We start from the raw sequence: 25,752 nt of genomic DNA on the forward strand, positions 1-25,752 counted from the left end.
TACACTAGCCAAACTCCTTGAAAGATGTGCCCAGTAACAACTATGTGCGCATAATTAAAATTTCCATTTCCATTTCCATCTCCTGGACCAACACCAATCTGACTTTCGTAGTGGGCACAGCACTAAATCAGCTCTCACTCACGTGATGCATGACATTTTAATAATGCTTGACCGAAATGAATCCTGCCTCCTTAGAATCCTTGACCTTTCCTCTGCATTTGACGTTGTCAATCACGACAATCTCCTAGTCATTCTGGAGCATAGGATGGGCCTCTCTGGTCAGGTGCTGCAATGGTTCTCGTCCTTCCTCCAGCACAAATCCCAAAGAGTTAAGTCAAACTACTCTCTCTCCCAGCCATCATCAGTCACCATGGGGGTTCCCCAAGGGTCCACTTTATCTCCCATTCTCTTCAACCTGTTCCTGGAACCTTTAGCTTATGAACTAAAATCCATGGACATTCTCTTCCATATGTATGCAGACAACACCCAACTCTATAGAACCACCTCCAGCTAAACACCTCCAAAACAGAATTCCTCCTCATTTCTCCCCCGAAACACACTCCTAAAATTGACCTCTGGCTGAACCAACTCACAGCCTCCAACTGCTCCCCCCGCATTATTGACTCAACTAAATCTCTAGGAATCACCCTGGACAAGCACTTGAATATAAAGGCTCATATCAGCAATGTGTGCAAGGGAACTAACCACCTTCTGAGGACTCTCAAACCTTTCCTGCCTCAAGTGGATTTCAAGTAAGTGGTCCACGTGTTTTTCCGAGGCTTGACTATGACAGTGCTATGCTTTGTGGCCCCCCAAATATACCTTGGCCCCACTAAGGGCATCATTGAACGCGGCGGCCAGATTGGTTAGGGGCACCAAGCGAAGTGCCCACATCCCCCCGTCTCAAAATCTCTAAACTGGCTGCCCTATGAAGCTAGAAATCAGCTAAAGATAGCCAGCTTATCTCACAAAGCCCTCCACTTCAAAACCCCCAACTAGCTAGCGCAAAAGCTAGAACTATCCGGAGGGGTAGACCATCTAGGAGTGCCAACACTCTCCTCCTGAAACCTCAGATCTTTCGCAAAAAGAGAACATGCCAACGAGCCTTCTCCGGCTCTGCACCAAAAATCTGGAGCCTTCTTCCACCTGAAATTCGGAGAATCTCCTCCAAGGTTGCTTTCAAACAGGAAATAAAAAGATTCCTCATGAATAAGTTCTTACCTTAATATGACTTGCGACTGTCTGCTCTAATTGCATTGGACATACTCCAGAACTTGTTGTTAATCTTGTGTATTAGTATTTTTTTTTTATTTTCCTCTCCTTCCTCTCTTGTTGTCTCATTTGCTCCCCTTCTATGTCGATATGTATCAGCGACTAGCCCATTCATTGCTGACCCCAGGATTGTAGATGGCCTGTTATGTGAGCCCTATTTGATTCATTGTCTGTGTGTATTCCCCTTTTGACTCAGGCACTTAACTGTTACCTTCCTTTCCTTCAAATTGTCAAGCGCTCTGATATCCCTCTGGATCAAGTTCGCACTATAAAATACTTTATAAATAAATAAATTAAATAAAACATTCAAAAAGAGGTACTCGGCATTATAAGAGGAAAAACAACCAAGACAGCAACTACAAGTGTATTGAGCCAGGAACACCCCAGCCCCCACTGCAAACACAAGGTTTTAGACAAAGTGAGGGAGCATCCCCACACACAGACCAACAAGACCCCAGACAAAAGCCTAACCAAAGAGGAAAACAAAGCATGAGAGGACCATTCTAGCATGGATGCAAGAAGGCGGGAAGGGAGAGTCCAGGAACCCAGCTAAAGAGAACAGAGCAGTGGGTCAGTGATACAGGGTACAAAGGAAAGCTGAACTACCCCACCAGATGACTGCAAATGCAACACACTAGAAACACTCCAAAATCAAGGATGAAATTATCCATACTAATATAATAAAGAGAGAGCCCAAACCTTTGAGGCGGGTAATCTCAGGAATCACAGCACCAATCACAACACCCAATACAGCGTTGGAAAGGGCAGTTGCAGCAGAAGGACATAGGCTATGCAGACGCCCGCCATATACATTTAAAAGGTAAAAGAACCGTGCCAGCAAAGTAGTCCATTGTGGGCGTGTCTGCGTTGTGCTGTGGGCGTGTGCTGGGGGTGTGACAAATGCTGGGGCGTGTCGTACGTTCCGCCCTTCATGCCATGTCTCATATCGTTTGCTGTGGGCGTGTGCGGGTCGCGGGATTACGGAAAAAAAAGCGAGCGTTGTGCCCAATATTTCATTGTTTTTTCTTCCCAGATTCTGTACATTCCAGCTCCGGGTGTGCTTGCCCCGCGCCCCCCTTTACACCCTAAAAACTAATTCCACCCTGCTCCCTTTAAATACCCCTCCACCCCATAATCATAACCCACCCTTACTCCTTAAAATACCCCAACACCCTTAAACACTAGCCCATCTTAACCCTATATATATACCCTGTACCCCAAAATCCAAACCTATCCCTAAACCCTAATACCCCTGTACCCCAAAACCCAAACCTAGCCCTGAACCCTATAAATACCCCTGTACCTCAAAACCCAAACCTACCCCTGAACCCTAAAAATACCCCTGTACCCCAAAACCCAAACCTAGCCCTGAACCCTAAAAATACCCCTGTATCCCAAAACCCAAACCTACCCCTGAACCCTAAAATACCCCTGTACCCCAAAACCTAAACCTACCCCTGAACCCTAAAATACCCCTGTACCCCAAAACCCAAACCTAGCCCTGAACCCTAAAAATACCCCTGTACTCAAAACCCAAAACCTAGCCCTGAACCCTTAAAATACCCCTGTACCCCAAAACCCAAACCTACCCCTGAACCCTAAAAATACCCTTATACCCCAAAACCCAAACCTAGTCCTGAACCTTAAAAATACCCCTGTACACCAAAACCCATACCTATCCTAAAACCCTAAAACTACCCCTGTACCCCATAACCCAAAACTATATCTGAACCCTTAAAATACCCAAACACCCCAAAACATATACCTCAGTACCCCAAAACATATACCCCTATAACCATACTTACCTTATCCAAACATTAAAAAAACATGCTTTTACCATTCATGCATTTACAACGAATTTCGTTGTAAATGTATGCGTGGTAAAAGCATATCAAATGTAATGCCATGCGTTATAATGGCATTGCGGAGTCATGGTACTTTCGTAATGAAAGTATGCGGAGTGATGGTATGTGGAAAGAAAGTTGCGGAATAATGTGTGTTTACCCTCCCCCGGTAAGTACATGGTGGTACGGCGGCCCACATCTCCAGCAACATACTCATATTTTTTCACCACCCATTTGAAAAATGCACAGGTCTCTCTCATTGATGGCCAGCACCGACATTCACTTTTAGACACACCTCCTGCCCCAGGTTCTAGAATTGCGAACTTTAGAGCTGGGGAGCTACGTTCGAATATCGGGATCAGCTCAACATCCTGTGATTCCAGGCAAATCGCTTTGTCTCCCCGTACCTACCACAAATGGATGTGTTCTTCTGTAATGTAAATTGTGCTCATGCCATGTTGTCGAGTTCGCGCTATATAATATTGCAAGGAAAAATAAAGTAGGGAAATTCGACTTCACACACTACTGAACGCGCACTCTTAAGTGCATCAGCAGTGCACCGTGAATCGGAGCGTTTCTCAGGCCTGTCACAGATGAGAAATGCTATCAAAACGAAATCCTACAAAACAATATACTACTGGCCGGCAGCAATTCATACCCGGACAACGTCGGGACGGGCTGCTAGTACTAGGATAAGCCAAGAAACCCAGGAGCAGCCTAACCAAAATCTTCACAGGCCTAGGGCTCAGAACACGTGGACCAGGATCTCCACAGCACAGTCAGCCAACAGGCTAAAAAAGGCCACATGGAAGAATGTCACAAGAACCAAATACCACAGAGTCAGCCAAACCAGAGGTGCAAGAAATATATTGGGAGGAATGATAGGCCACAGGAAGGCCAGTGAAGAAAACCTCACACAAGAGGCAGATCCTGAGGGCCAGCACAGAAGAGAGGCTCAGCAAGAGCTGAAACAGCCATCCGTCAAAAATCATGATGCCAGCAGACTGCCTTAAAGAGGCCAGCCCAGTGGAGGAGGAATCAACCCAGGCACAGGAGGCACCGGAGCTGGAAGGCAGGCACCCAATACAAGAACACTGCCAGTAAGCCATCCTAATCCAAAAAGGCACAGCCCCAGGCAAGGACCAGAAAATGCCACTATGGACAAAGGAACTAGGCCAGAACCACTCTTGATTAACAGATGTTCTAAAACAGCAAAGCATGAGCAGACTGAGGGAACATACAGGATTATAGCTGTGCACACCCAGCAGAACAACACTTTAGAAAGACAGTCATGAAAAGGGATGTAATAAAACAGGATAGCAAGGGCTTTAAGTGGGATGAATAAACTGGGGGGTCTCTCAAAGGGGCGTGGCCGATGTTATTAAGGGCGTGGCTTAATCACAAGCTAAACATCTGTCTTTGCATAGCATGCTGCCGCACTGGTATTTTGCTGCTTCTGTCAATTCATCCAGATATGTAACACAACAAGTAACATTACACCTACAACAAACCAGGACTATTGACTTTGTCAATGGTTGTAAATACCATAAGATAAAAAAGCAACAACTATTGACTTTGTTGTATATCATATTGAAAATGCTCCCGTTCTTGTGGGCGAGGTTGTGCCTAGAGCTGCCGATTTTCGAACTGAGAAAGCAGGGTCGATCCTCACGTCGGCTCAACAGCTTGTGATTCAAAACACAAATATGTCCTGTGTAATGTAACTGGTGCTCATGTTTGCGCTATATAAAACGGAAAAATGTGTTCTTTGAAGGTACATCAAAAGCAGTGAGGGGTGGTATTATTGGCGAGTTAAGATTTTTTTCCCAACCCTGAAGGTAAAAATGGAGACTCTAGTAGGGACCAGTCTCGGCACCTGCTTTTAAGAACACGACCTGGCCCACTTAAAGCTCTGAGGATAACACAAGACAAAGGAAGCACACAGATCAGATGAAACTGCACCAATGTGAAGTCACTGGCCAGAAAACTGCAAGCTATTCAAGTACCACCCAAACAACCAGAGAGGGTAGAGCAATCCAAGTCAGGTCAGACAGCCTAGTCTGCACAAATGAACAAGGGTACAAGTGGGCTAGAGGAGAAGAAAAATGCAGCAGACAAACAACAGCTAACCAGAAGACAGCCAAAAACACCACACCATAGCCAGCAACCCCCAGATAAAGAAGCAAGACAGCCCCCAACGCAAACCAAGCATTCCAGAGCCTGGAACCCCAGAATCACAGTACAGCCCAAGAGAAGACAGCTGTATAAGCCATCACAGGAGCCAAGACAGAAGAAAGACTTGGGTACACCACCCAGAGACCCTACAGCCCACAAGCAGCTGGATCCTGGACCACAGCATACTACAGTCTGGGAATGGATGCCGAAAAAGTAAACGGCACAACAGGAGACCCAGCTACCATCAAGCCTGAGGCTCCCAGACCTCTACAACAAACAAAATAGGCAAACTGCAAGGAGGCAAAACAAGTCCTGCCCCCCCCCCCTACAGTCCCACCGCTTTCCAAAATTACCAGCCATACCAAGCATAGGGTTTAAACAAAGCCAAGAAGAGACTGGAAAATGTATCCACTTAACAGGAAGACCAATAGTACAGAAGATAGCTACCACGAAGGACAGGAATGATGCTGGCAGGATCAGAAGACAGAACCTGCAAACAAGCATTTACAATGCAATGGTTTTGCCTTTGTTAAAGTTAGAGCTATTGGCATTGCTCTTGACATTATTTTTATTTATGTGTTTTTTTTAAAACATAAATAAATGGCATTGTCATTTACAACTCAACTAGCTTTATCTCTCGCAAATGACACACACAAACACCCACAGAGAGCCCCCCACACACACACCCAGAGCCCCCCACACACACAGCCACACAAAGCCCCCCCACACACACCCACACAGAGCCCTCCACACACACCCACACAGAGCCCCCCCACACACTCTGACCCCCCCCCACACACTGCAAGCCCTACACACTGCGACCCCCATTTCAATAGATGTGTGATGCTTACCTGGTACTAAATTGGTCCCTGCATGGCTGAAAGGTTGAAATGGTGTAGGAGGCAAGGGGACAAATGTGAGCATGGAGAGAAAGGAGTATAAGTTTGAGATTAGTGACTGGGTGAAAATAAAATCAGGAAGGACACAGGGTGGTCTTTCCAAATTAGATGGTCTATTTGCAGGTAGAAAATGTCAGTAGGTTCTTTGTGTTCTTGAGGGGGGATAGGTCCAACCGGCACCATAATCGGCCGTTTATTGTTTATACCCATTCACAACAGGCAACTAGGCAGGATGGTCGTCTCAGAGCCCAATCAGCAGTGAAGCAACAAGGTCCCTAAACCTCAGTAAAAGCATGTGTAACACTGAGGTGCCCTACTCACCACACACAGGGCTTGATAGAACTTAATTAGTTCCATACTGACAATTATTGCCAGACCAAAAATGTGTTTAAAACAGTAACATACACACTTGATATCTAGGAGAGCTCCCCGTGTAGCACTGCAGACCCCAATTTTACCCCCATTTTTGCCTGCACACCCTAAAAACGACCACATACAACATGTATACACTTTACGCGTTTAATAGCAGTTGACTAGGAAGTTCAGAAAGATTTTTACAAGCAAGTAGTCCGCCTGCTCACGTTTTTTCTGGGTTTTCCGCTGCTCGAGTTCGCATTTTTAACATGAAAAGCAAAAGGAAAAACACAAACAGACTTGATGGGCTACTCAACATATCTAATAATATACAACCGGATATTTGCGTGTCTAAAGTTCAAAAATGGTTTTTGGCAACTTCCAACTGAGCGTTGAAGGGACTGACTGAGAAATGTGTGTCTCCGAGGCAGGGTGACAGTGTAAACAAGCATTTACAATGCAATGGTCTAGGCAATATTAAAGGTAGAGCTATTGGCATTGCTCATGACATTTTTTTTGGGGTGTTTTTTTTTTTAAATCATAAATAAATGGCATTGTCATTTACATTGCCAATAGCATAATCGTTAAATAAATGGCCTTGTCATTTACAATGCCAATAGCTTAATCGCTCGCAAATGCATGACCTATTGCATTTCACACCCACACAGAGCCACACACGCAAAGCCACCCACACACACATAGAGTCACCCACACAATCTGCACTCTGAATCTGCACTCTGAATCTGCACTCTGAATCTGCACTCTGCACTCTGCACTCTGAATCTGCACTCTGAATCTGCACTCTGAATCTGCACTCTGAATCTGCATTCTGCACTCTGAATCTGCATTCTGCACTCTGAATCTGCATTCTGCACTCTGAATCTGCATTCTGCACTCTGAATCTGCACTCTGCACTCTGAATATGCACTCTGAATATGCACTCTGAATCTGCACTCTGAATCTGCATTCTGAATCTGCACTCTGCACTCTGAATATGCACTCTGCACTCTGAATATGCACTCTGCACTCTGAATATGCACTCTGCACTCTGAATATGCACTCTGCACTCTGCACTCTGAATCTGCACTCTGAATATGCACTCTGAATCTGCACTCTGCACTCTGAATCTGCACTCTGCACTCTGAATCTGCACTCTGAATCTGCACTCTGAATCTGCACTCTGCACTCTGAATCTGCACTCTGAATCTGCACTCTGAATCTGCACTCTGAATCTGAATCTGCACTCTGCACTCTGAATCTGCACTCTGAATCTGCACTCTGAATCTGCACTCTGCACTCTGAATCTGCACTCTGAATCTGCACTCTGAATCTGCACTCTGAATCTGAATCTGCACTCTGAATCTGAATCTGCACTCTGAATCTGAATCTGCACTCTGAATCTGCACTCTGCACTCTGAATCTGCACTCTGCACTCTGAATATGCACTCTGCACTCTGAATATGCACTCTGCACTCTGAATATGCACTCTGCACTCTGAATCTGCACTCTGCACTCTGAATCTGCACTCTGAATCTGCACTCTGCACTCTGAATCTGCACTCTGAATCTGCACTATGACTCTGCACTATGACTCTGCACTATGACTCTGCACTCTGCACTCTGCACTCTGCACTCTGCACTCTGCACTCTGCACTCTGCACTCTGCACTCTGCACTCTGCATTCTGCACTCTGCATTCTGCACTCTGCATTCTGCATTCTGCACTCTGCACTCTGCACTCTGCACTCTGCACTCTGCATTCTGCACTCTGCACTCTGCACTCTGCACTCTGCATTCTGCACTCTGCATTCTGCATTCTGCATTCTGCACTCTGAATCTGCACTCTGACTCTGAATAAAACTCTTTGAAATCGATTCCTGAATGTCATTTTTTTTCTTTTCTTAGGAAATAGTTTGTACAAAATATAGGGGCCTTTCATGCTGCTTTGTTTTCAAAATACGTCACATATGTATAGTTTGAACCACTCCTGAGAGGAGCGACCTCTGACCTCTCACTGACGGTGCAGTCTGCAGTGCATTAGGTGAGAATGAGAGAGTTCCAAAGGGGATGAAAAACCATTTACAATCCTAGTGGGCATCTGTTCCCGTAATTCAGGCGTGTTAGTGGAGTCTAATCTTCTTGCCCAGCATTACATCTTCGGGTGAAAATTGGTTTGCTAAGTCGTGTCGTTCCCTGATAGCACTGAAGCCCTATAAAGTTCAGATGGCGTCCAGGTTTCAGGATTTATTTACAGTGCATAATTTGGTGGTGCGTTCAGTGCAGTCCAGGAAGCGGCGTCATGGCGCACAATCAGCGTGCTGATGGGAAGGTGCTCAGTCACCACAGGCGTGCAGTGAAACTCTTAACTGCACGCGCTCGCCCACGCTGTGGAATGTTCGATCCTTCCTCAGCCTGGACAGGTGAGAGCTGCCTGTAAAACATCCTGTACAGCTGAAGTAGCGAACAGGCTGCATGGAAAAAACATTTTTGAGGTTGCGGAGGCGGCAGCGCGCGAAGGGGGGGGGCGAAGTGGGGGGATCTCTTCTTGTGTCAAGTCCAGGGCATGAAGAACATGATGGCTGGTCTTCGTGTAGCTAAGTGGGGGCAATACACAGACGCTTAAAAGGCAACGAGGTGCACTCTTCTTGCAATCAACAGGAAGAGACATTCAGGTGTTTTAACGTGCTTGGTAAGTGAGGGATAGGTTGGTGTGTGGAACTGTTTGAATCGGTGTCTCTGCATGCTGGGTTATTTATTTATTTGTTTAAAGAGTTTCATATAGCGCTGGCAAGACCCTGGGGCATCAGAGCGCTTTAAGTGGGTTTCTGAAGCTAATTGTGGATAGATCAAGGGGGTGACTGACTGGCTGAATAATGGATGCATGTGTGAGTGAACAGCTCAAAACATAATAGCATCATTTCACCCAATCACTCGCTCAACTGTTCAGATATGAATTCAGGCACGAGGCACCCATTCACTCAGTCTCTTACCGATCCATGCATCTGCCCTTTGACTCACTTTGCATTCACCCACTCAACAACCCGCACAACCACTCAAACAGAAATTGCCAATTGTGCCTCTTAAGAGTAGACACAAAATCTGTATCCTAGGCTCACAAAGCGTGGATCTGGACACACCCGCCAGCAGTGCGGGACCAGGCTGCTTCTCGGCGCTGGGCGTGCTTTAACGCCATCCACGGCAGCTCCGGGCCTGCGGGAGGCAGCCTGTGAGCGCCAGCGTGTCCTCCAGGAGACCGGAGAAGACGCAGTTTACCGAGGAGCAGGTCCGAGGAGCAGGTCCACGGGAGCGGAGTGGGTGAAGGGCTGCATGTCACAGGTTACCTCAGAGACAGAATTAGACGTGGAAAATAAAAATCAGAAGAGGAAATAAACGTGCGTCTTAAAATAAAGACCTCTAATCATGGAGAGCTGATGACTGCGGGCGTGCTTCTGTCTGGATAATGGAGCGTGGAAAGAAGGCGGGTGCCGGCTCAATGCCGGACCAGATTCGGGGGCGTTCCCGGCTTTTGGCTGACATCGCGTGACGTCGGCAAAAGCCAAAGAATCTCGGGAACGCCCCCGAATCTGGTCCGGCATTGACGGACAGGCCCCTCGTCCAATGGCTATGCTCCATTTATGGAGCTAGCCAATCGGAGGAGGGGGCGTATCCCGACCCACACACACAACTCAAGAGGTTTTTTGGCGCATGCGCAAAGCGCATGGCCAGGCAAAACCTAAAAATACCCCCACCGAACACTCCAGACATGAATGTGAGTAGTGGAGATGCTCCAGAGGAACACAATTAGAGGGCAGAAGAATAAGGTGGCAACAAGGGCCCAAAGCAATGAACAGAAGACTACCTCACAAACACAAGAACAGGCACACTAGACATGCAAGGGAACCATAACAAACCATACAAGACGCAGAACCTCAAGGATAACTGACAGCCAGAAAACGTTTCCATAACTAGAGGAAGGTCATAGGTTGTATGTCTGACTAAATTTAGGAAAAATATCTCTTGACCGAAGTATGTGTTCTAAATACTGTTTACAAAAAAATTATCCATTTGGTTGACCACAGCCTCCATACTCGCGGATCCCACTTCTGGTACCACGTGTAGGAGTGAAGGGTGGATATATGGACGAGGAGGTTGAGTTTTCTTCTCAATTATGATTTATTGGTACAGTAATTATGATTTATTGGTAATGCAGAATGCCAAAGAAGGTAAAGGTTTCTGATGTATTTCCCAGGGTGGTTTGGCATGCTAGGAAGGGGCCAACCTATGGATGTTTCTTCTCCTTTCTTCCTTCAGATTCCTTCTCCTGCATGGTGCCGGCCCGGAGTCTTGAGGAAAGAAGAATAGTGGTAAGTAAGAGGTTAGGTATTTAAAAATATAGTATACCATCACTACACCCTGGTGTGTCCGTTTTTTCTTTCCAGGATCTCTATCGTAGGGTGGGGGATAAACTAGACCTCTTACTACGGTGACTTCACCTTAGCGTGAAGTAGGCCTTAATAATCAGGCCATGGGATTTGCTATGGGTTAGGTTTTCAACAACAATCCCAATAAATAATAGGGGCTATTGATCTGGTTAACTGGTTCCCTGGAACGATCTGATGGCCTTTGAATAAATGCCCTGTTTGCTTTCAGGAGGTACTTAGAACCTATGTCCTCGTATTTCAGGACACTTATTAAAGGATTGAGGCAGTTCCTATAAGGCGAGCACACTGGTTCTTGTGCATTATCAAAACCATGATTCTACCACCATATGCTCCTGTTTCGTTTTTGTGCCTGGGGGGCTCACAGTATGCTTTTAAAATGTCTCCAAAACACACAAGATGATGGACGGAATGTTGCACAATGGCAAAACATTCACCCCCCGTCACAGATCTGGGTTTAATCCATCATTATTTTGCTCACCAAGCCACCCCAGTTCAGACATGGCCATATGCAAATCAGTCTTGACCCTGTGCCTCATGGGAACAGTCCAGCCTGAACTGCCCAGCCATGTCTTCCCTGGACCGGAATCAAGTATCCTAGGACCGGTTTCTGGCTATCAGCCGTCTTCAGCCAGGATAGCTTGACTCCAGTGGCGTAGTGAGCACGGGACCCACGTCTGGGCATACCCTTCCCACATAGGGTGAACAGCAAAATACACGAGAAGATGGACGGAATGTTGCACAATGGCAAAACATTCACCCCCAGTCACAGATCTGGGTTGAATCCATCATTATTTTGCTCACCAAGCCACCCCAGTTCAGACATGGCCATATGCAAATCAGTCTTGACCCTGTGCCTCATGGGAACAGTCCAGCCCGAACTGCCAAGCCATGTCTTCCCTGGACCGGAATCAAGCATCCTAGGACCGGTTTCTGGCTATCAGCCATCTTCAGCCAGGATAGCTTGACTCTAGTGGCGTAGTGAGCACGGGACCCACGTCTGGGCATACCCTTCCCACATAGGGTGAACAGCAAAGCACACAAGATGATAGACGGAATGTTGCACAATGGCAAAACATTCACCCCCAGTCACAGATCTGGGTGTAATCCATCATTATTTTGCTCACCAAGCCACCCCAGTTCAGACATGGCCATATGCAAATCAGTCTTGACCCTGTGCCTCATGGGAACAGTCCAGCCTGAACTGCCAAGTCATGTCTTCCCTGGACCGAAATCAAGCATCCTAGGACCGGTTTCTGGCTATCAGCCGTCATCAGCCAGGATAGCTTGACTCCAGTGGCGTAGTGAGCACGGGACCCACGTCTGGGCATACCCTTCCCACATAGGGTGAACAATAAAACACACAAGATGATGGACGGAATGTTGCACAATGGCAAAACATTCACCCCCAGTCACAGATCTGGGTTTAATCCATCATTATTTTGCTCACCAAGCTACCCCAGTTCAGACATGGCCATATGCAAATCAGTCTTGACACTGTACCTCATGGGAACAGTCCAGCCCGAACTGCCAAGCCATGTCTTCCCTGGACCGGAATCAAGCATCCTAGGACCAGTTTCTGGCTATCAGCCGTCTTCAGCCAGGATAGCTTGACTCCAGTGGCGTAGTGAGCACGGGACCCACGTCTGGGCATACCCTTCCCACATAGGGTGAACAGCAAAACACACAAGATGATGGACGGAATGTTGCACAATGGCAAAACATTCACCCCCAGTCACAGATCTGGGTTTAATCCATCATTATTTTGCTCACCAAGCCACCCCAGTTCAGACATGGCCATATGCAAATCAGTCTTGACCCTGTGCCTCATGGGAACAGTCCAGCCCGAACTGCCAAGCCATGTCTTTCCTGGACCGGAATCAAGCACCCTAGGACCGGTTTCTGGCTATCAGCCGTCTTCAGCCAGGATAGCTTGACTCCAGTGGCGTATTGAGCACGGGACCCACGTCTGGGCATACCCTTCCCACATAGGGTCAACAGCAAAACACACAAGATGTCTCCAGCAAATAGCGTTTATTAATAACCAACAAAAGAAGAAACCACCATCACCCGTGCCCTTCCCTCACCCCACAAAACCTCCTCCCTCTCCTAGGTACTCACCCATAGCGCCGTAACTCTTCTGAGTTGTGGCGGCTCATCAGCTTTCTCTGGAGGTGACCACTCCTTCTGGCTCCAGGCTGTTGCGCTTTCCTACTGGTCTACAGCATCCTCGTAGGTTTCTCTAATGTTTAGTGGTTCTTCTCTGGCACACAGCGTCCACCTTCCTCTGGCCTCGCCGTCCTCCTTGCGCACACTTCCTGCTTGATGACGGCCCCTCTCCTCCTCCTTGGGGCTTACCGGATTGGCTCCATCCCTGGTCATCCCGCCTCCCTGTTTAAAGAGATAGTAGTCCATTTTTTGATGGGTAGTTCTCGTTAGCCTTCCTGGTTTAACCCTTTATTTGTTTCTTTCTCAGGTGTTGCGGTAATTAAGATGGTCAACTTGGCTGTTGCAGGGGCATTCCTGTGGTGAGTATAAGGATTCTGGGCTTGTTTCCTCACACAAACTAACATGCACCAACAGAAGACCAAACCAAAGATGACAATATAATGCAATATACAAGTTCATACAAACAGATGTGACGGATGGCGAGGGGTTTAGTTATGTTATTTACAGAAAGGTAATCAAAATACATAAGGCTACACCCAGAGGACATGATAGAAACCAATGCAGTAATTGGAATTTCAAAGAAAGGACCAAGAAAGAGATGGAAACAATATTAGGAAAGCATTGGTATCTAGGTAGTGTATCTAGGGCAAATGTGTAGACTGGATGGACCTGGTAATCCTATCTGACACAAGGTGTATATATACTCTGTCAGTGTGAGAGAACATACCCAAGACTGTATGAGAGAATGTACCCACCTTTGTGCTGTGCCCTGACAGCAGCAGGAAGCATCTGGCTCCCTACCTTCCGATGGCCAATCACAACTCTCCAATGCAGTTTTGTGATTGATCTGAGCGCCGTAGATCAGCGCTCAGCCTGGGAATAGGGGCCTAGGCACGTTCTCCACTCAGGTTGTAATGCAGCCTGCATGGAGAAGATGTGAATTGTGCATGAATGTTTGGCCAGCATGAGATGAACAGGAATGTGCACTTAGGAGTGGGCAGACCACTCCTCTGCTCCTCTGTGCCTCAGAGCAGCCACACTCTAAATACAAAGCTGCAGCAAAAGAAAACATAAAATTATAATAACACAAGTTATAATCATTTTATGTTTACTTTACTGCTGCGAAGCAGTGGGGCGACACTCCTCCACCTTAGAGGAGGAGCCGCCACTGTATTGCCCACTTCGACTGAGGTAGGAGGCAAATATTTAGAGTTATAGGCCTTTCCACGTGCTTTATTAGTGGGAATGTTGTGTTCTGGCACATTCCTTTATAGATTGACCAGTCCACCATATTTGCGGCCCTTACCTTCCCTTTCCAGATGAATGATGTTTAATGTGGTGCTAATTTGGGACATAGGGCCTGATTTAGAGTTAGCGTAAAGGGGACCAATTTAGAGTGGACAGACAATTAGACAGTTTTTACTTTTACAAACCACCACCTAAAACATGACGGTATGTAAAAATAAAACCTTTTACATTACACCCGCCCCCACCCCCACTCCATGGAGAACACTCCAATGGCAAGGGTCATTGTTATTTTTATTTTAAAAAACAAAATCACACTTTCATTGAATTTACAGGAAACACCCTTACACCAGTACCTGTAAATGCCACAAACACACCCAAAACTGCAGCTAAGAGGCAATTTCAGGCACCTGTGTGTATCAGCTAAGTCAGTGACAGGTCAGGCCCATCACAAATGCTGGGCCAGCAGACATCTTAAAGTAAAGTATTCTGCCATTGCAAAGGTGCTAACACCGTCCACCGACATTTAAATCAAGTCCACAGTATGTGAACTGAACAATTTGGTGGTTTCGCTGTTGGCATGCCTTCTTCATGGTGAATGTAACATACAGCATTTTCTCTGTTCAAAATCCCACAACCCCCTCCAGTACTGGAGTTGTCAGGTCAGTTTTCTCTCGTCTCTACTGAAACTCACCAGTCCCTTGTTCGTGTGTTTTGCTGACAACCGCTTGATAACTCAAGGACGTTGGCTCAAACAATCCAGTATAAATCCACAAATGAACGTAATTTTTTTTTACTAGTTTGACAATTCATGCCTGGAAAAGCCAAGAATGGGCAAATCAAAGAAGGAAATGCACTTTCTCCAGACCAGAAACAGACTACCCATTTTCTGAAAAAGCTAGGACTTTATTTGGCTCTCGTTTTCCCTCAGTGTCTTCAAAGATGAATGGATAATCAATCACACTCCGAGCCAAGGACTGTGTACTTCATCTGGACCTTTGCCACAGACAGGACCTTCGCTGGTACCTGTCAACTGCAAGATCTAGGAACAAGGCCCCTGGAGTCAGGAGAAATACTTAATTCTGTGACCTCACCAAAAGTTGGAAGCTGAATAGTCAGTACAGATAGGCCACTGTCTAGAATAGAAGTGCTTAATTTGTGGTCAGAAGACCCCTGGGAATCTGCGAGGCCTACTCAGGGGGTCTGTGACTAGTTTACAAAATTAAATATGATTAACATGAATCAATTAAAATGAATAAAGTATATGCAAATAACGAACAAAAACTAACAATTTGAAACCGTTTTCTATATTTGATTGTGAATTAAACAAAAAATATTTCAATATTTGAGCATTTTTTGCTTTATACTTATTTTTAGGTCAGGGGTCCATGACTTGAAATATTAACTCAGTGGGGGTTCCCAGATTCTAGTAATGTTTCAGTGAGGGTCAACAAAAGTCAAAAGGTTAAGAACCCCTGGTCTAGATATCACCAAAGGCCCAGTTGGCGGCAGATTTTCATGAAGATTGCCTCGAGAGAGTAATCTGCCCAAAACATACAAAACCCTTGCAGCCCACATATCTACAATCGTTAAGAAGAGGACAGGCAATGTTAGAAGTCAATTAGCTTAATAGGAAAACATTTGTGATGGGCCTGACCTGTCACTGACTTAGCTGATACACACAGGTGCCTGAAATTGCTTCTTTGCTCTTTGGGTGTGTTTGTGGCATCTGCTGGTTGTACTGAATACAAAAACATTTCAATTCTTTGTATCATCATTATATTTTTGGAGATATCTTCATCCAAACATGTGGTTGGATCCCAACACAACCATCACAGTTCCCATGTGTTACTGGTGAAGCCTGCACATTCAAGTGGGTGCCCCTGCCAACCAGAAATCTTGACCATGACCAGCCAGTATTAAGATGTACGATAAAAATGTGGTGCCTTTTGGGGCGCTTTTGTGGATATCAGCCTATACTACGTTGAATCCTATTGAAAGACCAGCTGGGCCTTACACTATATTGCATCCGATTTGAAACTGACAACTGGATCCTCAGCCGTCTCGTTGACTGAGCACAGAGACTCTAAAGAACTTGTGCTGGTGCCCAAAATGTATCTTTTGAATTTTGGCAGAACTATTGTTCCTCTTTCTGGAATAGAGTTTTTAGGGTTGAGGGATTTTTGTCTATTTTTGCTGGAAACTAAGCTCTAGGGTCTCATATCTTCTGAGTAGCACACTTTTGCACTAAATAGCCAAAAAGCTAGGGCAGAGGTATGACATAGCCATCCGTATGTGTGCCAACTCCTGATCGGATACCGTTACCCCATTGACTGAGATTAATAAATAATAAACACTGTTGTAGAATCTCTAGAACGAGACCTTGAGCCTCAAGCCATTGATATTAGCATAGTGACCCTGCGTGATGAGTCGCCCTTTGGTTAACAGGAAATAGGTTTTAGGAATCGATGTTGCGTGATTTTATAGCTCCTAGGACATAAATGCTATAATTACTTTTGGAGTCATAGCTTGACCCAGAAGCATCTTACTTTTTGGGACATTTCATACTTTTAACTGTCCTGTTGCAGATACCTATACATTTTTTAGGAAACAAGGGACCCCTATATAACGACTAGCTAAACATAGGGAAAATATACAATAAGAAAGAATTTAGCTAGGCATTAATTCAACAGTAGATCAATAATATATTTCTCTGAAGTGAAAGTGACTTAGAACAGACAAAACCACCATATTATAACAGAATGGCTATGCACTCATGTATATATATATATATATATCAAAACATATTTCATTTTATTGTTTTGTATATAACTCATATTTTAACTTTTGTTGTTTTCATATTTCATTTAAAGCAGTATAGTTGTACATCCATAATATACGATAGACGTAAAGATGATGGAGGCAGTGCGGCAGGTGTCAACTACGCGTGTTTCGGCATACGTGCCTTCATCAGGTAGCCGTCTATTGCACATATTTAAATAAATTGATGCTTGTATTTGGGTTTCACTGACATTTTTCAATATCTTGATGTATTTAGTTATTCAGCTGAGTGGGAGGTTTCAGTTAGCGGGTTTGATACTCGGTAGCTTGTTAACGACGATAATGATTTCTCTTCAAGGTGAGTCTAATCTTTTTCGTTGTGTATTATTACGCGCTACATGGCACTGACGATAATGCAGCAAAACAACTGATTCCGGCCTTAAAACGGAGAAAGTGTGTGACCCTGTTCAAAATGCGAGTATTTATTCACCTCTCTTCCCGTCACGCCGCGTGTACAATCATAGGCTAAGTACAAGCATCCTATAAATACATTCCTAATCTTCTTTGATGTCATAGCACTGACTTCAATTAGTGATGTGTTATTTACTTAGTCATGCTATAGATTGAGTCTCTAACCCCTTCCATCTTTATCAGTATTTCTTGACTATTCAACTTTGCTACCCCTGGAAAAATCAAGAGCCATAAGGGAGTAACTTGTTTGCCTAAGTAAAAAACTAAATCATTATTGACCATGGGACACCATTGGCAAACTGCAGTAATCACTTAGGTAACACTAGCCAGTAATCACTGACTTCCAGGGCTTCAAGACAAAGCCTAGCTCCTCTTACAAGATTGTACATTTTTATATGGGGCAGATAACTCATGAAATCACCACAACTTCCATAATGTACATGGCAAACTGTAGGATTCTTTGGAGACAGGGATGGTGGTCTGCAAGGCACAACAAACCATCATCACTGTGTATGCATTCCCAAATTAAAAAAACAGCCCATGCTATATTTTCAATATAACCTGTCCCTCTCAGGTAATTGCTTTATTACTTATATTCAAGAGCCTACTTTTGCATGGACTATCTGTTATTTTTATGGCCTGAACCGTGATAACTCACACTTTTTATTAATCTGGGAGTATAGTTGGTAGGATGGGATGGCACTGTTGTTTTTGCGCGCTCTAATGGCATTTGAAGACTCAGTTGGCAACATCAAACTGCTGATATAATGGTAGACTTAACCAGACTAGACTATCTGTTCAGTCACTCACAAGCTCCTTTGATGTGCTAGATTTATGCAGGTGAATGACTCGGCATGACGGAGGATATGTTAATTTGTCCATGCCCCTCAATCAATATCAGAGGTCTGACTTTTTTCTTGTCCCAGTCATGCAGTCCACCTACTGCCATTCTGAAATTCATGACTCTGTGGTTTGTCATCTTTGCTCATTGTGCTTAATAGGTGAGGTATTTCTTCATAGTTTTTGGTCATTTGAGAAGGCTCTCCTGAAAGATATTTATTTAATTTCACTGCTTGCGAAGCAAGTATCAAATTTCTTTGAAACTATTCATGGCTCTGCCTTTGCAGGTGTGGCTTGGAAAATCCTTAAACCCCCACATTCATGGTATTGCCAGCACATTCCCTGGACAGTAAATTGGAGCAGCAGAGCAACATTTATCCTCTCTATGGAGCCATGGGGATCCATTATTGGAGACAGCACCATCAATAGCCATCAATATGCAGATGATACCTAACTTTGCCTAAAAATAACCTCATCAAACAATAGTTAGAGATTCAAATCTGGCTTCACACATACCCAATCTTGGATGTCAACAAACTTGCGGAAGCTAACTCTCTACAAAGACAGAATACTTCCCGTTTGCCAATAGGACCAAGCATCCCCGGATTCAAGCCTGGCTCTCTAACTTAAACCTACAGGCTTCACTGCCCAGCTGACAGAGCATGCAAAATCTCTGGGATTTACCTTTGACTAAGACCACTAATTCACCACCAGGAAAACCAAGACAGCTTGGTTCAACTCACCTCTTGAAAAAGTTGAAGGGGTTTCTCACAGAAGACGAATTCAGAACAACTGCACAACCTTTGTTCCTCTTTTATACTACCTTAGGACTACTGAAAGGTATCTACATTCAGCTGCGTGGCTCATCAAGGGCTCAAAGAAATCTGATCATATTACACCTCCATTAAAAGGCCTACTATGCTCCCTTTTCCAGCCCGATTATCTTGAAGACCAGGTGCTTCACTTATAAAGCCCTCAACCACAACACCCCAGCTTCCCCACCAAACAAACTTGCCATGACTGGGGACAGTGCCAGACCAGAAGCCTGGATATTAGCCTGGATATTGCCAGACTAAAGACAAATAAATGCATGAAAGAAAAAAACAGAGAGCAAACTTCCAAGATCTGGAACAGTACCCCCATTGACATCATACAAGCATGGATTCACCTACAATTAAAGCAAAACGGGAGACACACCTCTTCAAAGAGTACTACTCCTAACTTGACAGTCTGCTCTTGACCTTCCCAGATGATTGTGCCTTCCTGTAGTAGTTCTGTTGCTCTCAAGCTAGGCTCACTCACTACAGATACCAACACATATATACATCACATAAGAGTTAATCATATGTGCCAGCTAGGAATATGCCAGACACTAATCTTATATCCCGAGACGTCACTGAGAGGCCTAGAGTTACCAGGAGGACTTTATTGTGCCCAATGGAACCCTTTTCAGGTTTTCTCTCAAAGTTGTACAAGAATATCTTCCAATAGGTTGAGGCCCCCTTTATGGGATGACATGAGAACTGCCATCTTCATGTGGCAATGGCAAGATCCTCTGTGACTGTAGGTCACAATGACCTAGCCACCTTTTAAATGTTGATGCAAAGATCTAAAGGAATATGTCAAGCTCTTCGCAATACACTTCCCAAAATAGATACCCATTTTAATTGCTCATTGACAACATGGTTCTAGATAAAGAGAATAGATTTATTTGTAAACAAAGCTGGCAGTGTTTCTGTGGGTTTGGGCTGAGATCCTGTATTGCTTTTAGATGCATAAATGGAGTTTGAGGAGCGTTCCCAGAGTTTTCCTCTGGGACATCTTGGAAAAGAAAATCATTGGGCAAAGATGTATTAAATGCGTGTGCGTCTTGAATTAGCAACTGAACACAAAAATCACTGCCAAAGGTTAAAATTTCGACTTAGAATAAGGACGGATCAAAACTGGTTTGCCCTCAGACCCCCAGCTTTTATGACTTAAACATGGAACGTTTACTTATAAAGTTCCTTCGCAGGGACTATGGGGAAAGGGAAGCCGCATGCTGATCATGCAATAGTTTTCACCGCCAATCCAGTTCTAGCCATCCTGCTATTATTAAACAGTTCCAGGGGGAATTAGTGCAACTGTCCAGTTTCTGGCTTTTTAAGTTTCAAAAAATAAAGTTTTTTCAAGTAAAAGACAGAAAAAGAAAATACACTAAGAGTACATATACAATATATGAGAACATATGGTTGCACATGAATGTATGTTTACATCTATATATATAAAAATGAAAGTATGTCTGTCTGCCTGTTTGTCCTTTATGCATTACTACACCATTCATCCGATCGCCATGAAACTTTGGGAAGTTGTTGAGTACACTCCCGCGAAGGTTTCTGTCAAATTGTTTTTTTTTTTAATCGCCTCCCCAGGGCCTTCATAATCTTTCGAATACTGAAATAGACAGCAAATTTGCGAGCATCGTCGACAGTTTTGACCCCCAAACGGAAATCGATTGGTCAATCTACATCAGAAGCACGAAAGAAAAAGGCATTACGAGATTCAGAAACAGACAAGCAACGGGATGCAAGATTAGAAGCTGGTCGAATACAAACTGCTCAAGACCGTAATTCTCAAACGAACGAGCAACGAGAATCAAGATTGGAAGCCGATCGAGTACGCACTGCTCAAGCCCGTTCTTCTCAAACGAACAAGCATAGCCTGCTCGAATGAAACAGGAGAGCAACGAGAATCAAGATTGGAAAACGATCAATTACGCACTGCTCAAGCCCGCTCAAATGAAACAGGAGAGCAACCAGAATCAAGATTGGAAGCCAATCGAGGACGCACTGCTCAAGCCACACTTGGAAATGTTTTCAAAAATAAAATGAATACGTTTCAATAACAATGACACAATGTAAATTTAAGGTTATCATAAGGAGTTTCCTTGAATTTCCTTTCTTCTGAGATCGCAGCAACGCGTGACGGGTAAGCTAGTTATCAATAAAAATTTAAAGATGAGGTAGAGGAAAATACAAAAATGTAAAATGTAAAACAGGTTTGGTCACTTATCAGGAGTATAACAACATAATTCTATTAAATCTGTATAAACAATGCTGAAAGCAGAAAAACAGAATGTCAAGAAGGTTTTAAAACCTCTTGTTCCTAAGTCGTGCATACATGTGAAAGTTTAGTATGACAATCAATAAATTTCATAACTGGGGCCCATAAATGTAAATGTTTTACAGCCAGAGACACAGGATATACATGAGCAGTGTCCAATCTATGGTTGTGACATACAGCGTACCACCAAGCCTGGAAAGAGAGAGCAGATAGATTTTTCCAATGTTTGGTAATCTGCTGAAATGCTACTCCCAACAGTAAATCCAAAGCTTGCATATTTAAAGAACTTTGAGACCAATCATCAGAAAGAGAGCCCAGAAAAATATTAGCAAATGAGAAGGACACCATAGATTTAAAGATTTGGATGATTTGTTTCCAAACACATTTCGAGAAATCATGTACAAAAGGGCAGGTAAAAATTAAATGTTTTAAGTCTGCACTTGTGGAGGTACAGGACCAGCAAGATTCAGGTGTATCAGCATATATCTTATGAAGAAATATGGGGGAAAGAAGTAATCTATTATAAATCAAAAATGCGTCTGTGTGGCATTAGCTGCTCTAGAGGATTTTCTTACCTTAAGCCAAATTTTGTTCCATAGCTGGATGCACCAGTCAACTTCTAAATCACATTCCCATTCGATTTCCACTTTAGTCTTTTCCCTAGGAGATTTTAACTTGCGTAAACAGGTATAAATAATTGATACTTTGGGACATGAGCTTAGAAAAGCATGAGTGATGATGGAAGTAATATTGGACGAAACAGGAGTGAGAGCAGCCTGATTAATAGCAAGACTTAAAGCAATGTGTAGCAATTCATATTTCGTGGAAAATTAGATAGGAAAAGCAAAAATAGTACTAGCTTGATGAAAGGATATGATTTTATCATTTTGGATTAACTGATGAACCCAAAGAAGACCTTTCTGCCTCCATGATTTCCAATAAATGGGTTTACCTTTAATCAATATGCGATTATTATGCCTTATGGAGGACTGTAAAAGTGAACCCATGTCAGCAGAGTAATCTGATATGAATGTACTTAATAATTAATTTATGTATTTAACAATAGGAGTGGGTAACTTCTGAGGTTTCCGGGTAAATGACAGATATTCTTGAAAAGAGAAGGGAATGATGTATAAATCCAGCGAGGAATCTATTAGCCAATAAGATGATTGACGCAGATTGAAAGCTTTATGGTAGGTTGTAAAATCTGGAAAGTTGACTCCACCTTCCGATTTAGGGTGAATAAGTCTTGTTAATGACATACAGGCCTTTTTGTTATGCCAAAGAAAAGAAGATAATAAGGAATTCATTTTGTAATTTTTTTGTTTGAGGTATGGAAACTGGAATATTACCAATAGTAAAAAGAACAATCAGGGAAAGCATCATCTTTATTGTGTCTAACCTTCCCCACCAAGAGAGGTATAAAGGGTGTCACTTGTCAATCAGGGAAGATATTTTTAAGGAACATTTATCCAAGTTAACGGATATTGACGATTTGATTGATGCTGAAAAGTACATACCTAGGTATTTTTTTTATGTTTGGTGTTCCATTTCAAATTAGTTCTTTTAAAATCATCTTTAAAGGAAATTTAGTCAAGGGAAAAATTTCACATTTATCATTATTACATTTATAACCAGAGACAGAAAAGTAAGCCTTTGTTTCATGAAGAAAAGTAGGCAGGGAAGATTGTGGCTTCGAGAGAAATAAAATATCATCCGCCTATGCTGCCAACTTAATATGTGTATTTTCAGAGACAAAACCAAAGATCTCTGAGTTTTGGCGAATTTTAGATAGAAAAGGTTCTAAAGCTAAATTGAACAAAAAGGGGGATTTTTATTTATTTTATTTTATTTAGTGTTTTCTATAGTGCGTACATGACCCTGCAAAGGGTATCAGAGCGCTTTACAGAAGTATTTCAACACTAGAACATTATAGACAGCAAATCACTAAATCTTTACAACAGTAAACTTCAGGAAAGCGTATAAACATATATACCAATCAACAATTTGAGTTAATGTCAAAGCGCATAAAAACACACCACCACATGTACTACATATATACACTCTCATATGTGGGAAGTGAAAGGCTGGCGGGTGCATGGAAGCAGACATGGAAAGTTTGTAGCCATTCATTGGTACTGCTGTATGGTAGAAATTCTGATATAAAACGATTTTGCTCCTTTTTTTAATGCTGCGATGGATGGAATTCTTCTAATGCTAGGGGGGGGGGTGCGTTCCAAATTCTTGGTGCTGCCCCGGAGAATGCTCGGTCATAAGTTCTTTTCTTACAAATACGAGCTGGTTTCAGAAGTAGATCTTCTTTGCACCTGGAGAATCAGTGTCCTCCTGAAAGCATGAGTTTCTGTGCAAGGTAAACTGGCGTTTTCTGATGCAATGCTTTATGAGTGGTGAAAGCTAACTTGAAGTGAATTCTTGCTTCGAAGGGTAGCCAGTTGAGCACTTTCACGTGAGGGGAGATATGGTCGAATTTTTGGGATCCCGATATCAGTCTTGTGGCTGCATTAAGACATGATTTCAATGGGGCTGTTGTGACCTTGGGAAACCCAGCCAGTGTAGTGCACCCATATTCGATCCTGGATATGACCATTTCCTGGACTGCTGTTTTAAGATCTGTTTTATTTAGGAATGGTTTTAGTTTCCGCAGTTAGCTTAGATGGAAACGGGCGTTCTTTGCCATTGTGTTGATATGTAAATCATGTTCAGATTTTTGTCAAGAGTAATTTCCAAAGATTTAGCGGAGTCGACAATATTCGGGGTACATTTTATAGCAGTGATAAGGTTGGACCATTCTGCTAGCTTAAATGTACTTTTCTGAGGTGTAATCAGTAAGAATTCAGTTTTATGTGGATTTAGCTTCAGGTGATTCATGGTTAGCCATTGGCGGGTTCTCATTAGGGCTTGGTTCATAGTCTTTATATCTCCTGTTGATGCCACCTTGATATACAGCTGCGTGTCATCCGCGTACATATGGAATGAAATGTTCGCTTTTTGTAGTATAACCGTTAGTGGTTCTACATAAAGATTGAAAAGCACTGGGGATAACGTTGAACCTTGTGAAACTCCAATTGCATTTCTGGTAGAACCTGATAGGGTTTGGTTGACAATGATTTTTTGTGATCTATTCTCTAGGAAGGAGGTGAACCACTTTAGGACTGTACCATCTAGCCCCATTCTGTTTTTCAACCTATCCAGAATTTTGGCATGGTTTACCGTGTCGAAAGCAGACGACAAGTCCAACAATATTAGGAGACATGTATCGTTGTGGTCGAGAGCCAGTAAAGCGTCATCTACTATTTTCAGGATTGCAGTTTCTGTACTATGATTCGGTCTGAACCCATATTGGCAATCATTAAGTAGATTGAAATCCGAAATGTTAAGACTCAATTGTTGTTGGACACATTTTTCCAGAACTTTGGCTAGCATGGGAATGTTAGTTACAGGTCTGAAGTTGCTTGGATCAGAAGGGTTCTCTGTTGTTTTTGTTAAGAGAGGAATGACTTGCCCTGTTTTTAGGCAGTCAGGTATTTGGCCTTGCGATAACGAGGCATTTATGATCTTAGTCCAAGACGGGATTAGCAGGTGGTTTAGAGAAGACCAGCACTTTGCTGGTAGGGGGTCGTTATAGTGGTTCTTAGGTTTAGTGGATGACATGGTCTTTGAGATGTCTAATTCACTGATTGGTTTAAACACTGACCATCGAGCATTGTTTTTTGGTTTGTCCAATTCTTGTTGGGACTGTGGTTCATCTGAGGAACCCTTCTCCCTTTCAAAGTCTTCAGCTGATTTTTTGAGTTCCCTCTCCAGTGCTTTAGCTTTGTCTGTAAAGAATAAGGAGAAATCCTCACTATTTAAGCTTGCTTTGGCCATGACTGGTGCTGATTTGGCAGATGTATTCGATTGTTCTTTGAGTATATCGAATAGTTTCCTTGGCCTATTTATTGCATTGTCTAATTCTTTCCTAAAAATGTATTTTTTAGATTTAAGGATGATTTTGTTATAAGCTTTCCTGGATTGTCTCAGTTGGATTAAGTGGGGTGAGGTAGGGAATTGACGCTATTTGCGCTCTGATAGTCTGAGTGATCGTCTTTCCTCATTTAGGGAACTACTGAACCATGGATTTTTGTCTTTGTCAGAGATCCTTT

The sequence above is a fragment of the Lissotriton vulgaris genome, chromosome 1_1 (genome assembly GCF_964263255.1).
Source record: "Lissotriton vulgaris chromosome 1_1, aLisVul1.2, whole genome shotgun sequence".
Classification (NCBI taxonomy): Eukaryota; Metazoa; Chordata; class Amphibia; order Caudata; family Salamandridae; genus Lissotriton; species Lissotriton vulgaris.